Source organism: Eschscholzia californica, unplaced genomic scaffold, assembly GCF_041429995.1.
Source record: "Eschscholzia californica isolate CP2 unplaced genomic scaffold, dmEscCali1.0.p SCAF_3, whole genome shotgun sequence".
In the NCBI taxonomy this organism is placed as follows: domain Eukaryota; kingdom Viridiplantae; phylum Streptophyta; class Magnoliopsida; order Ranunculales; family Papaveraceae; genus Eschscholzia; species Eschscholzia californica.
Genome location: NW_028238420.1, coordinates 21,778,725 through 21,794,765, shown reverse-complemented (window position 1 = coordinate 21,794,765; position 16,041 = coordinate 21,778,725). Strand labels below are relative to the sequence as shown.

At 33.9% G+C, this 16,041-nt stretch overlaps 1 long non-coding RNA gene across 2 annotated transcripts; it reads left to right on the top strand.

The window, feature by feature from the left end:
- Window positions 1-591: 591 nt before the first annotated feature.
- On the top strand, window positions 592-15,052 carry LOC147549021 (uncharacterized). 2 transcript variants are annotated; one of them, XR_015236914.1, is made up of 4 exons: window positions 592-6,886; window positions 8,312-8,353; window positions 13,070-13,120; window positions 14,290-15,052. It is a non-coding gene; the product is annotated as an uncharacterized LOC147549021 (long non-coding RNA). The 2 variants fall into 2 exon arrangements; XR_015236915.1 differs by lacking the exon at window positions 13,070-13,120.
- The last annotated feature ends 989 nt before the right edge of the window (window positions 15,053-16,041 follow it).

Here is a 16,041-nt window from a genome sequence, read left to right as displayed (position 1 = left end):
AAGCATTTTATTCTTAACGCAACATCTCAGTCTGTTAATACGAAGCTTTTTGTAAATGACTTGACAATGTAAACCCATTTTTTACTAAATTCAGGGTTTTCAAGATGCTCTATTTAGAACAAGGCTGAAGTGCTGATGAAGGGCTTGGTTTCTTACTTTTCGTTTTTTTTTGCTTTTAGCTTAATGATTGTTATATATCAGTGGGACCACATACAAAAATAATTGCCAAGAGCGACAAATAATAAATACCAAAAACTGAACAGTTATATGAACACAAACAAAGACACAAATACACAAACACAAATGCAAGCACAAGACTCTGACTCTTTAATGTGCATACCACATTGTTCCAATCAATATTTTCGGGAAGGATTATACATTTGTCGGTTGTGATGCCTAAGAAATGGAACTTCAATGTGGTGTACCACATTGTTCCACAATATTTTTGGTCAGGATTTTACATTTGTCGGTTGTAATGCCTAAGCAATAAAACTTTAATGTGGTATACCACATTGTTCCAAAATATTTTCGAGAAGGATTATACATTTGTCGGTTGTGATGCCTAAGAAATGGAACTTTAATTTGGTATACCACATTGTTCCATCAATATTCGAGGGAAGGATTATACATTTGTCTCTTGTGATGTTTGAAAAATGGAACATTAATGTTGTTGATTTCCATCAATTTTTGAGGGAAGGATTAAACGTTTGTCGGTTGTGATGCTTGAGAAATGGAATTTTAATGTAGTATACCATATATTTCTATCAACAACGGAGGAAAGAATTATCCGTTTGTCGGTTGTGATGCCTAAGAAATGAAACTTTAATGTGGTATACCACATTGTCCAATCAATGTTTACGGGAAGGATTATACATTTGTTGGCTATAATGCTTAATAAATGGAACTTTAATGTGTTGTACCATATATTTCAAATCAATAATCGTGAGAAGGATTACACACTTGAGGGTAGTGATGCTTGAGATATGAGAGTGTGGTATATACCATAGTGTTCCATGAATAATCGAGGGAAAAATTATATGTATGTATGTAGCGATGCTTAATATATGTAAATTTAATGTGATATATCTTATTGTTCCATCAATAATCCAGGGAAGTATTATACATTTGTCGGTAGCGATGCTTAAGAAATGAAACTATAATATGGTATACCATATTTAACCATCAATAATAGAGGAAGGATTATACCTTTGTCGATAGTGATGCTTAAGAAATGAAAATTTTATGTGGTATATACCCTATTGTTCCATCAATATTCGAGGGAGGAATTATACGTAATTCTGTTGTGATGCTTAAGAATTATACATTTTCGAGAAGGATTATACATTTGTCGGTTGTGATGCCTTAGAAATGAATATTTTCGAGAAGGATTATACATTTATTTATCAATAATCGAAAAAGGAATATACATTTGTGATTAGTCGATAGCGATGTCTTAGAAATGAATTTTTAATGTGCTACATACCATATCGTTCCATCAATTTTCAAGGGAAGAATTATACATTTTGCGGTTGTGATGCTTAAGAATTGAATCTTTTACATGGTATACCACATTGTTCCATCAATATTCGAGGGAAGGATTATACATTTGTCGGTTTCAGTGCTTAAGAAATGGAACTTCAATGTGGTATACCATTAGAATATATTTTCTTCAATAATCGAGGGAAAGATTATACATTTGTCGGTTGTGATGCTTAAGAAATTGAACTTTAATGTGGTATACCAATACAATAAATTTCCGTCAATAATCGAGGGGAAAATTATACATTTGTCGGTTTTGATGCTTAAGAAATTGAACTTTAATGTGGTTTACCATATATTTCCATCAATAATCGAGGGAAAGATTTTACATACCTGTGTAGTGATGCCGAAGAAACAGAACTCTAACATGGTATACCATATTATTCCATTAGAGTTGGGGGAAGGATTATATAATTGTGGTTGTGATGCTTGAGAAATGAAATTTTAATGTGGTATACCATATATTTTCATAAATAACCGATTGAAGGCGACCATGTCATGGAGGTTAGTCAATGGTTCTTAGCCCATCAGATATTATAGAAATGTATAATCTTGGGGATGTTGGTCATTCATGATCCTAATGGACTTTCTTTTTTGTCACTAACTCAATATGATTCAGAAAAAGTATAAACTGAATTTGTACAAATTGTTCACAGCTCTTCCTTTTAAACAAAGTATACTGCATTGTAGTACTTGATTCTTTATACATGAGTCGCTAGCTGATATTTTATTTACGATGAAAAAACTGATTATGTCTTCTGGGAGGCGCTGAATCAACATTCTTAAAGGCTGGAAATTCAGCTTATTGGTGTAAACCCGAGACAGTTTTCTCCTTCAGTATATAGGAATGTAAGTTGATTCCTCTAATAGGTAAACAAATAAATATTTGTTTTGGTGACTCGAGAAGCATCGCTTCGAAAATAGTTATAGATCTCCTCTCTTGATGTTGACGAAAAACTGCTTAGGAGAAAAATTTGTTTGATGTAGGTTACAACTTGAGCATAATTTTATGGTTTTTGATTGACTTGTCCTTTATACTGATAATATAGACCGTAAACCTGACATGTATTTTTAGTTATTAATCGCTTGATAGGTTAAACAGGAGTAAGCAATTTAGTTTGCACTTGAAAAGTTCAAAAGCATTGACAAGGCTGCAATAATTTTTTTCTAGAATACAAACAACAACATAAACATTAGATATAATCGCAATAATTTGAGGGTAGAACTACATATTTGTTGGTTGTGATGCCTAAGAAATGGAACTTCAATGTGGTATACCAATTTGTTCCATCCATGTTTTCGGGAAGGATTAAACTTTTGTTGGTTGTAATGCCTAAAAAATGGAACTTTAAGGTGGTATACCACAGTGTTGTATCAATATTTTCGGGAAGGATTATACATTTGTTGGTTGTGATGCCTAAGAAATGGGACTTTGATGTGCATACCACATTGTTCCAATCAATATTTTCAGGAAGGATTATACATTTGTCTGTTGTGATGCCTAAGAAATATAATTCTACAATAATAGATTAGTTATTTCTAATGAAAAAGTGAAGAGTTCATATAACATTTGACAAAATATGATGCTTTTCTGATATTGAATTGCAGGATAACATGATTATTGAGGTGAAGGAGGGAATAAATTGGATGGTTAAAAAGGCGAGCTTCGTTTAAAAATATGCAGGTAATTCTTTTCTAGTTAAACATATCAGTCGTATAGTAACTGCAGTTGCTCTCTCATCACTTATCACTATTAGTTACATAATGTCTATAGTCGTCAATCACGCATAAAAAACTCTGGCCGAGTATATTGTAACCTTGGCGGTTATTTTGTTTTCTATTTCATGGGATTGTCTGAGACCGTCATAAACATATTAATATGCCAAGACATTAGTATGAAAGATGCAAACGACCTGTCAAAGCTAAAACACCTTTTAGGAAAAATTAGGAACCGTACATGATAATCTGGCAGACTGTCGGCACAAAATTGAACTGACACTAAGGCACACAATCATTTTTCCTATGCACAATGGACGCAATTCAGACTTGCTGTCTCAATAGGATTAAGTAACCGTGGAAGTATTTTTAAACTGTCATTATTAATGAATAATTATAGAAGTACCACGTGGGTGAAATTATTTTCATATTTTTAGGTAGTAAAATTTATTTGTATGACTTAGTCTATCGGCCTCCATCAAACAAAAATCCTACTTATGTCCATGCTTGGTGGTGTGTGACTGTGTGTTTGATGAAAATGGTGGGCGTGTGTGTGGTGGTTTGGCGATGGAGGAAGTGGTGGAGGCCTGGTAGTGGAGGCAGCGACGGGATTCAAACAACAACATAAACATTAGATATAATCGCAATAATTTGAGGGTAGAACTACATATTTGTTGGTTGTGATGCCTAAGAAATGGAACTTCAATGTGGTATACCAATTTGTTCCATCAATGTTTTCGGGAAGGATTAAACTTTTGTTGGTTGTAATGCCTAAAAAATGGAACTTTAAGGTGGTATACCACAGTGTTGCATCAATATTTTCGGGACGGATTATACATTTGTTGGTTGTGATGCCTAAGAAATGGAACTTTAATGTGCATACCACATTGTTCCAATCAATATTTTCGGGAAGGATTATACATTTGCCGTTTGTGATGCCTAAGAAATGGAACTTCAATGTGGAATACCATATTGTTCCACAATATTTTTGGGAAAGATTTTACATTTGTCGGTTGTGATGCCTAAGAAATAGAACTTTAATTTTGTATACCACATTGTTCCATCGATATTTTTGTGAAGGATTATACGTTTGCCTAAGAAATGAAACTTTAATGTGGTATACCACATTGTTTTAATCAAAAAATTTCAAGAAAGATTTTACATTTGTCGGTTGTGATGCCTAAGGAATGGAACTTCAATGTTGTTGATTTACATCAATATTCGAGGGAAGGATTAAACATTTGTCGGTTGTGATGCTTGAGAAATGGAATTTTAATGTAGCATACCATATATTTCTATCAACAATGGAGGAAAGAATTATCCGTTTGTCGGTTGTGATGCCTAAGAAATGAAACTTTAATGTGGTATACCACATTGTCCAATTAATGTTTACGGGAAGGATTATACATTTGTTGGCTATAATGCTTAATAAATGGAACTTTAATGTGTTATACCATATATTTCAAATCAATAATCGTGAGAAGGATTACACACTTGAGGGTAGTGATGCTTAAGATATGGGAGTGTGGTATATACCATAGTGTTCCATGAATAATCAAGGGAAAGATCATACGTATGTCTGTAGCGATGCTGAATATATGTAAATTTAATGTGATATATCTTATTGTTCCATCAATAATCGAGGGAAGTATTATACATTTGCCGGTAGCGATGCTTAAGAAATGGAACTATAATATAGTATACTATATTTAACCATCAATAATAGAGGAAGGATTATACCTTTGTCGATAGTGATACTTAAGAAATGAAAATTTTATGTGGTATATACCCTATTGTTCCATCAATATCCGAGGGAGGAATTATACGTAATTCTGTTGTGATGCTTAAGAATTGAAACTTTAACGTGTTATACCACATTGTTCCATCAATATTCGAAGGAAGGATTCTACATTTGTCGGTTTTGATGCTTAAGAAATGGAACTTTAACGTGGTATAGCAATACAATATATTCCCATCTGCCTATAGTGATGCTTAAAAAATTTAACTTCAATGTAGATTCCATATTTTTCAATCAATAATTAAGGGGAAAATTATTCATCTTTGGGTCAAGGAATAAAATGTCGGTTTCGGTGGAAATTTCGGTTGGTCCAAAAGTGGAAACGTTTCCACGAAACGTTTCGGTCTGTGTGGAAGTTTGACAAAACTACGTAAATGATAGAAATATGTTAGGAATGTATATAATACCCAATCACACAATCAGTTTAATGGGGTAAGTTGAATTATTGTCGATAATAAAGCCTAAAAATTACATTGTTACAATGACTAGTTACAAATAGTTGATATTAGGGGCTTAAGTGAGAAAAGTTAAACAGATTTATAACAAAACGGTTAGTTTGGGGGTTAATATGTAATCGCACAGTTAGACAAGGAGATACAATGAATTAATTGTTGATAGTAGCACAAAAAAAAACAAATAGGGAAGTTTTATAGGTGCCCCTTAATAGGGTGGAAGGCGCTCCAGATCCCAGAACAATTAGGGAAGGAGGCGCTTTCAACACTTACGGGAGGCGCCTATACATCTTCCCAAAGGGTTTTTATTTGAAACTCTATACTCTTTCCTCGTCTTCCTCGATAGTTTTTAGGGGTTTTTACTTTCTCTCTATAGAATTCAAAATCGAAGAAAATCTCTTAAAATTTCCTTCCAATTTTCGATTTTCTTCCTTTACTGCTGGATTTCTTTTACTTGGTAAGTAGTTATGGTTCAATTTCCTTTAATTTTAGGGTTTCTTACTCTTTAGGGGTTCTTACTCTTCAGGGTTTCTTACCTTTTCTGTTTGATTTCCTTCTTAGATAAGAAATGTCGACATTTCTTCATGTTTCGACCGAAATCTTACCAAAAATTTCTGTAAGCGTGTTTCTGTCTACCTAATTAGGAAAACCGACATATTTCGGCAACTTCGACCAAAATATGTCGACTTTTCATTCCTTGCTTTGGGTAGGGACGCTTAAAAAAACAAAACTTTAATAAGCTTGAGAAGTATTATAAATTTGTGGGTAGTGATGCTTAAGAAATAAAGTATTAATAACCGAGGGAAAGATTATACATCTGTGGGTCCTATGCTTAAGAATGAAACTTCGATGTGGTATGCAATATTGTTCCTAAAATAACTGAGGGAAGGATTGGAAATTTGTCGATTGTGATGCTTACAAAATGGAATTTTAATAACCGAGGTAGGGGTAGTACATCTTTGGGTAGTGATCCTTAAGAAATAGAACTTGTTGAGTTTGATCATTGATACACTAACAAATATAGTGGTGATTTAAGTCGTGCACGATTTTGCCTGTTGAATTCAACTATATTATAATATAGTTATAATATAATAGTTTTCAGTTTTTGTTGCTTGATTTATGCTTTTTTGGTTTGCTGATGCGTACGAACATGAACGATAGTTTACGACAGGATAAGGAGATTAAGAGATACGTTACTGAACAACCATTGGGATTACACAATTTGTACAATAGCATCTGATTTGTTCCTTGTGTTACGAAATGCCATAACAAGCGAGCCAATCAAAAAAAATTTCGCCTATTGACCCATTTGGTTGAGATGCTGCATCTTCCATTATAATGCCTTAATTGTGCTTGGTGGAAGCTAGTCAGGGGTTGCAAGGTAGTCTTTCATGTATAACTTGGTTCTTGTAATGTTTGTTATCAGTTGCATATTCATTTGCAATATGTCATCTTACGAATTACTCAATAGTAACGCCTGAGAGGATTAGGACAGATCATATACAGACTATATGGACATAGTCATTAGAAAAAGAAGTTATCATAGGATGGTAACAATTGATAGAAAACTTCAGTAAGAACAAAAGAGATCATTAAGGCTCATATTATGTATGCTGTATCAAGGAGACCATGCCATGGAGGTTGGTCGTTGGTTCTTAGCCCATCAGACATTTTAGAAATATATAACCCGTGGATGTTGGTCATTCGTCATCCTAATGGATTTTCTTTTTTTGTCGCTTAGTCAGTTTGATTCAAAAAAGAATAAACTGAATTTGTAATTGTTCAATAATAGCAGCCCTTCTTTGTGAAGAAAGTATGCTGCATTGTGGTACCTGATTCTTCATACAAGAGCATCGGTGGCTGGTATTTTAGTTACGATGAACAAACTTATTGCATTATGTCTTTTTGGAAGAACATTGTTGATACAATGCATTAAAAAAAATGAAATAAAGTATGAAACTTTAACAATAAATAACATGTAATTTATGAAATTACAGCTAGGTTCGAAGATTTCATATGAAACCCTAGAGAGAGAAAGTGGGCGGCCAGAGGAAGAAGACGATGAAAAAAGAAACTGTTCTTCAAACCCTAATCTATTAGGGAAGTTTTAAGGGCGCCCCCGTAATTGTAAAAGGCACCTCTCTCAAGGCAGACGCCTTTGACATTTACGGAGGGCGCCTTTACCTCCCTTTGTAGTTATTTTGCCTTCAAGTCTTTTAATGTTATGGATTTGCCATTTGACCCTGACCTAACTATGTGATTGCAATTTACACCTCAAACCTTCTGATTTGTAACAAATCCGTTACTTTTTTTCCTTTTTGCCCCTCATATAAACTATTTTCATCCATAATAGTACTATAATTATAACAATGTTCTCTTTAGGCTTCATGATGGATAAAATATATTAGTATATACAATTCTAATATATTTCTATTATTTTTGTGGTTTTGTAAAACTTCCACACTAACAGAAACGTTTCCACGAAACATTTCCACTTTTGGGTCGACCGAAATTCCACCGAAACCGAAGTTTCATTCCTTGCATACATTATGAGAAATGGATGCACAAGTGGCGGTGGAAGGAATTTATGACAAGGTTCAAATATCATTCTGAGGTGTCTTGGGTAGGAACTCATACCTAATTTCAAACAAATTGAGACATTTGATTGAGCAAAACATCTTTGAAACAAGTAAACAACCTTAGAGAGCCCCTGGTTACCACCAAAATATAAACAGAGCAGGAAATACGATGAATTTGATGTTTTGGATCATAGTGTTGCCTTAATTGAGATGGATTTTGTGTGCAGATACCAGATAACTAAATGGAAGACCTTTGTGCAAATATCAAGGTTAGAAATCTCTGTCAGTTTAATTTGTGTTCCTTTCTTTTAGTTATCTTTTCCTTCCAGTGGCAGTTACCATATCTACCATGAAATGTTTTATGTGGATGTACTTGTTTGATACAAAAAAATGAATCTACCTTCACCCGATGCTGAGTGTGTCAGGGCTCATTTGTCAAGTATAGTATTATATTCTTTATATATGAAATAGATAAGGGAATAGTAACAGAGATATGTAAGTTGGTTACAACTATGTGAACACTGATGTTTTATTAGACTATTAGTGTCTATTAACAGTATTAGTGGCATTAAAGGTTTAAGAGAACTCTATCGCGTTAATTGATGAGAGATTGTAAAAAAGTATATTAATGGATTTACTTGGTTTCTGTGAAAGGATAAGTAGCACAGTGAGAGAAAATGGTAGTTCGGGGATTCCTATTACTTAGAATTAGAAAATTTTTCAGCTTTAGTCTGTAGCCTCTTAGTTGATGGTCGTGAAAATCCTGAGCTAAAACAAAAGAATTTCGCCCTAGATAATTATCAAAAAGGTGCATAACGTACATAGTGGTTTCATATTTCATGGATAGCCTACTTAAATGAGTTTATGGGTTGTTTATTTACTATCAATGGTAATTCTATTGGAACTTCCATTATAACGAAGGAGCTGGGATAGCCTACTTAAATGAGTTTATGGGTTGTTTATTTACTATCAGTGGTAATTCTAGAATAACATGTTCAATTCCTAAATCTCAGGTTTTTCCTTTGATTTGTTCTACGGAATTGCATAAAAACCTAAGCATTGACCATCACATTTTTTTTACTTGGAAGAACAAGATCTTCTAATTGATTTTCTTGATGGTACCGATGAATTCAAAGTCTTCACTCTTGGTTCTTGACTATCACTTTTTCTATATAAAGTTGTTGTTGTCTTCCTTTCTTGCAACTCATTAAGCGTAGCTATCATTACTAGAAGACATGTTGCTTTCTTGTCCTATCACATACTTGTTATATCATTTTATTAAAGAAGTTTCGATATTCCCTTATGCAAGTACATATATTCTATTTGTCCACCAATAATTAAGGGAAGGGTTCCACAATCCTGGGGATTGATGCTTAAGACATGGTGTATATGTCTTGTTTTACCCAATAATTGATTTTTTTTTTCTTATTTACACTACTGCACCTGCTTCATAATAGTGATGCGTAAGAAACTTCAATGTGCTATGTAGTATATTGTTCCATCAATATTCGAGGGAGGATTATACATTTGTCCGTTGTGATGCTTAAGAATTAAAACTTTAATGTGGTATACAACATTGTTCCGTCTACATTTGAGAGAAAGATTATACATTTGTCGGTTTATAATGCTTGAGAAATGGAACCTCAATGTGGTATACCACATTGTTTCGTCGAGAAAGATTTTACATTTGTTGGTTGTGATGCTTGAGAAATGGAACCTTAATGTCGTATACCACATTGTTCCATCGATATTTTCGGGAAGGATTATATATTTGTCGGTTGTGATGCCTAAGTAATGGAACTTTAATGTGGTATACCACATTGTTCCATCGATATTTTCGGGATGGATTTTACATTTGTTGGTTGTGATGCTTAAGAAATGAAACTTTAATGTGGTACGCCACATTGTTCCATCAATATTTTCAGGAGGGAATATACATTTGTCCGCTGTGATGCCTAAGAAAATGGAACTTTAATGTGGTATACCACATTGGTCAATCAATATTTTCGAGAAGGATTATACATTTGTCGGTTGTGATGCCTAAGAAATGGATCTTAAATGTGGTATATCACATTGTTCTATCAATATTTTCGAGAAGGATTACAGATTTGTCGGTTGTGATGCCTAAATAATGGAACTTTAATGTGGTATACCACATTGTTCCATGAATAATTTCGAGAACGATTATACATTTGTCGGTTGTGATGCCTAAGAAATGGAACTTTAATGTGGTATACCACATGGTTCCATGTGTATTTTTGGGAAGAAATAAATATTTGTCGGTTGTGATGCCTAAGAAATGGTAGTATAATGTGGTTTACCATATTTTTCCTTCAATATTCTTGGGATGGATTATACATTTGTTGGTTTTGATACCTAAGAAATGGAACTTTAATGTGGTATACTTTATTGTTCTATAATATTTTCTGGAAGAATTATACATTTCTCAGTTGCGTTGCCTAAGAAATAAATATTTGTCCTTAATACTAATAATATGGACTGTAAAACTGACATGTATTTTTAGTTATTGATCGGTTGATGGCTTAAACAGGAGTAAGCAATTTAGTTTGCACTTGAAAAGTTCAAAAGCATTGACAAGGCTGCAAAGATGTCAGTACTAGAATCAGTTGTTTTCAGCTTTTGTAGATGGAAATTTTAATAAAATCGAAGAGTTCATCTGCTTTTGCATGGCCAAATTGGTGAGCTTCTTGTGCAGGTAATTTTGGGTATGTTTGTCATATCTTGAGTGCCCTAGTTAAAAATAAAGGGCATGTTATATCTTCAGATATCTACTCTAGACTCTATCAAGAGGTTTGCATTAAAAGTTGAAAGTTAGAATCGGAAATCATTTTGCCACCCTGTTTCGTAAGAGAAGAACAAACTGGTCGAGATGGGTAATCTACTAAAATCGTGAAATGTTCAATTTTGTAGCTCTAACTGTTAAACAATGTCCACTATGTTGCATTATAATACATAGATCCTTATACAAGGATGATTCTAACTAACATATTGTTAGTGTGGATGACAACTTCAATCATTATGGATGATCCCCTAAAACAAGCAGAAGCTTCTCGCACGATGTCGATTTTATTACAGAGACCCCTAAGTCACAAGCTTATCAGGTATCTGCATTCATATTCAGGAGCTGCTAAATATGCTAGCTCAAAGCTGGGAGGTCACTTATTGGTTTTTTTTAATTAAGAGCAATTATCTCCTATAGTAGAGAATGTAATGGAGTAATGGACTACAAAACGTTCCATAGGCGACCAGTTTACGATTCATTTTATAGTTTCACATAAAATCAAATTTTGAACTCTCGTATGTAAATGGGTCTGCCGTAAATAACCTTGCATTTTGGCCTTGTAATTGTCTTGTTTGTTGACGTGGAAGAAAAAAGCAGTGATAAAGAAATAAGGTCCGCTAGTTTTGTCTGAATTGCTTGGTTTTTGTAACAATCTTACTTCGTATACGGATATTAACTAGATTCCTTCTATTAGGAGTTGAATTTAAGGGGTCACGATCCGTTTGTCCCGGTACATTTGTGGGTCTCAGACACACCGAAAGCTTTATGAGGACTCAGGTGTAAAAGTTCACCTAAGTTGTAGTCTCTGTCGCAGTTATTTATTGGTTAACTGCTTCGATCGGAATTGGCAATTTAGTTTGCACTTGAAAGATTTAGGAGAAATTTCTTGACATCTTTATAGATTTTCTTCTGGACTTTGCTGTAAAGTTTCAAATTCGAATCTGTGTTTTCAAGTTTCATAGTTGGAATGTTTTGTATCGTGATTGATTAGTTACTTTTTATGAGAACCCAAATGCTTTTCTGATATCTGCATAGCTCAATTAGATTTGCAGCTGAGAACACTAGAGTAATACTATATTTTAACCTGTAATTCAAATAGTTCTACCAGTGGGTATTATGCTTACTATATGATCATCTACAATTTTTTTCGTGGGTACTAACAATGTTGTGGTGGTTCGAATGATGCTTACTATTATGATCTTGGACAATACCCTACCATCAGTAATTGTGGAATGCCTATCAAGTTTGTTTCGGATAAGTAAGAGATATATCACTGAATAGCCGTAAAGATCACACATTTGTCTTCTTCAGTTTAAAAACATTTTTGAAATCTGAAGAGAATCAGTTTGTACAATAGTTTTACAAGAGCATCTGTGAGGGGTTTGCATCTTAAGTTCGGAATTAGAACTGGAGATTAGTTCGTTGCTAAGCCAATCTGATTCGTAAACACAATAATTGCTTCGATCATTTACAATGATCATTCCAGACAAGAACAAGCTTAGCGTCTAATATCTCTTCTATAATGGAGAGTCAGTGAGCTTATACATGTTTTTTTTTGTGTTAGTCTTCAAGAAGGATTCACTGAATTAAGTTCTATCAGGCCTGGGAAATTAGATTTTGGTATTCACGGAGCAATTAATCTCTCTTAGATCAGAGAATAAATTAGACTGTAGTATAAAAGCCTTCGTGAATAAACTCCATATTTATTGATTTCAATTTTATTGTTGTCTCATGTTTCAACATTGAGATTTGACATCGAAATTAGATTTTGACCTTGAGATGTAAATTGATTTCTCTTAAGGTAATCAAGCAAAAATCTGTTTTTCCCAATGGCGAGAGGAAATCATGCCGGCCTAGTGTGTACTTTCTTTTTCATTTTCGAACAAAAAAACAGTGAAGGAGAAAGAAGGATAGTCAATTTCCTCCAGATTGCTTGATTTACATTACAATTTAGAAGTACTTTTAGTTTTTGATTGACTTTTCCTCAATAGTCTATTTGGCAGTTATAGTTTGCATTTGCACTTGAAAATATGTAGAGAATTGTCCACGCTGCAGAGATGCAAATACTGGAATCAGTTTGTTTTTCAGTTTTCATAGCTTGAATTTTCAAGAAAATCAGTGAGTTCAACTTGCATCTGTCAACGAGAACTACGAAGATTAATTTTCTTATTTGATTGCCAAGATGTTGAAGATGATTATTGAGGTGAAAGAGGGAGAGAAGAAGGCTAGAAAGGTGAGTTCTCTTTCTAGTTGAATCACATTACCTAAATAAGTTCATATTAATGGTACAGTATCTGCAGCTTGTTTCTCACGTCACTACTAGTTAAATAATATCGATAGTGCATGTTGTATCGAAGAAATCATGTGTTCCAGTTTTTTTTCAATTGCTTGAGGTTAATACATGCCTGGGGATATTGGTAATTCATCACTCATAAAATAAATGGTCTGGCCTATAAGTTTCTCCTCAGGAAACTCCATTACGAGGTTTGCTCATAAGTTTGGAAGCTTGAATTGAAATTTATTTCGTCACCAAGCCATTCTGGTTTCTAAATAGAATAACTAATTGCTCAAGACGGGTAATGATCTATTTACATCGTGAATATAAGAATTATACTAGCTCTAAGCCTCTAGCTCCTTACAATAATATGTTACATTGCGATAACTGGCCCTTATACTGAGACTACCCTAACTAAATATTTTTTCTGTAAACGACATGCTTCAATCACTTGTGGTAATCCTTCCAAACAAGCACAAGCTTATTGCCTAAGGTCTCTTTGATTACAGGTCGCAAAGCTTATCTAGGTGTATGCAATCACATTAGTTGATGAAGTTGGCTTCTTCTTTTTAAATTCTACTTTTAGTGATAATTATCGCAAAATCCATTTTGATTATTTGCTGTTATGTGTTTCTCAGTATTTATTAACTCTACTTTATTGTTTCAACTAGACTTCTAGTGAGAGGGCAGGGTTTCAGCCTTAAGGTTGTTTGTCTGAATCCTTTGCAGTCGGGGTCACCGGGAAGCCTTATCTAGACTGTATCTGCATAGATCGGCAAATAAAATCAGTGAGACTTGGGTGTAAAAATTCACCCAAGTTGTAGTCAACACTAATAACTTGAAATGTTGACCAGACATCTAATGCCTACTTGCAGTTATTCATCAATTTACCGCTTGAACAAGAATGTCCAATCTCAGTTTGCTTTTGATAGATTGAGTGTAATTGACAGAGAATCTTCGTAGAATTGACAGAGCATCCAGTTTATTAACTCTACTCTTATTTGTTAATTTTTCAATTTTATAGTTGGATTTCTTATGACGTAATAGATTAGTTATTTCTAAAGAAAAAGTGAAGAGTTCATATAACATTTGACAAAATATGATGCTTTTCTGATATTGAATTGCAGGATAACGTGATTATTGAGATGAAGGAGGGAATAAATTGGATGGTTAAAAAGGCGAGCTTCGTTTAAAAATATGCAGGTAATTCTCTTTCTATTTCATGGGATTGTCTGAGACCGTCATAAACATATTAATGTGCCAAGACATTAGTATGAAAGATGCAAACGACCTGCCAAAGCTAAAACACCTTTTAGGAAAATTTAGGAACCGTACATGATATTCTGGCAGACTGTCGGCACAAAATTGAACTGACAGTAAGGCACACAATCATTTTTCCTATGCACAAAATTGAACTGTCTCAACAGGATTTAGTAACCGTGGAAGTATTTTTAAGCTGTCATTATTAATGAATAAATTATAGAAGTAGCGCGTGGGTGAAATTATTTTCATATTTTTCGGTAGTAAAATTTATTTGTATGACTTAGTCTATCGGCCTCCATCAAACTAAAATCCTACTTATGTCCCTGCTTGGTGGTGTGTGACTGTGTGTTTGGTGAAAATGGTGGGCGTGTGTGTGGTGGTTTGGCGATGGAGGAAGTGGTGGAGGCCTGGTAGTGGAGGCAGCGACGGGATTCCGAGGAGGTATATATATATATATATATGCACAAGACTGCTTACTTAAATAATTTTGTAAGATCTATTTAAACTCATTTTTTTCTAGAATACAAACAACATAAACATTAGATATAACCTCAATAATTTGAGGGAAGGACTACATATTTGTTGGTTGTGATGCCTAAGAAATGGAACTTCAATGTGGTATACCAATTTGTTCCATCAATGTTTTTGGGAAGGATTAAACTTTTGTTGGTTGTGATGCCTAAAAAATGGAACTTTAAGGTGGTATACCACAGTGTTGCATCAATATTTTCGGGAAGGATTATACATTTGTTGGTTGTGATGCCTAAGAAATGGGACTTTAATGTGCATACCACATTGTTCCAATCAATATTTTCGGGAAGGATTATACATTTGTCGGTTGTGATGCCTAAGAAATGGAACTTGAATGTGGTGTACCACATTGTTCCACAATATTTTTGGGAAGGATTTTACATTTGTCGGTTGTAATGCCTAAGAAATAAAACTTTAATGTGGTATACCACATTGTTCCAAAATATTTTCGAGAAGGATTATACATTTGTCGGTTGTGATGCCTAAGAAATGGAACTTTAATTTGGTATACCACATTGTTCCATCAATATTTTTGTGAAGGATTATACATTTGCCTAAGAAATGGAACTTTAATGTGGTATATCACATTGTTGCATCAAAATTTTTCAAGAAAGATTTTACATTTGTCGGTTGTGATGCCTAAGGAATGGAACTTCAATGTGGTATAACACATTGTTCCATCAATATTCGAGGGAAGGATTTTGCATTTGTCGCTTGTGATGTTTGAAAAATGGAACATCAATGTGGTTGATTTCCATCAATATTCGAGGGAAGGATTAAACATTTGTCGGTTGTGATGCTCGAGAATTGGAATTTTAATGTAGTATACCTTACCATGTATTTCTATCAACAATGGAGGAAAGAATTATCCGTTTGTCAGTCGTGATGCCTAAGAAATGAAACTTTAATGTGGTATACCACATTGTCCAATTAATGTTTACGGGAAGGATTATACATTTGTTGGCTATAATGCTTAATAAATGGAACTTTAATGTGTTACACCATATATTTCAAATCAATAATCGTGAGAAGGATTACACACTTGAGAATAGTGATGCTTAAGATATGGGAGTGTGGTATATACC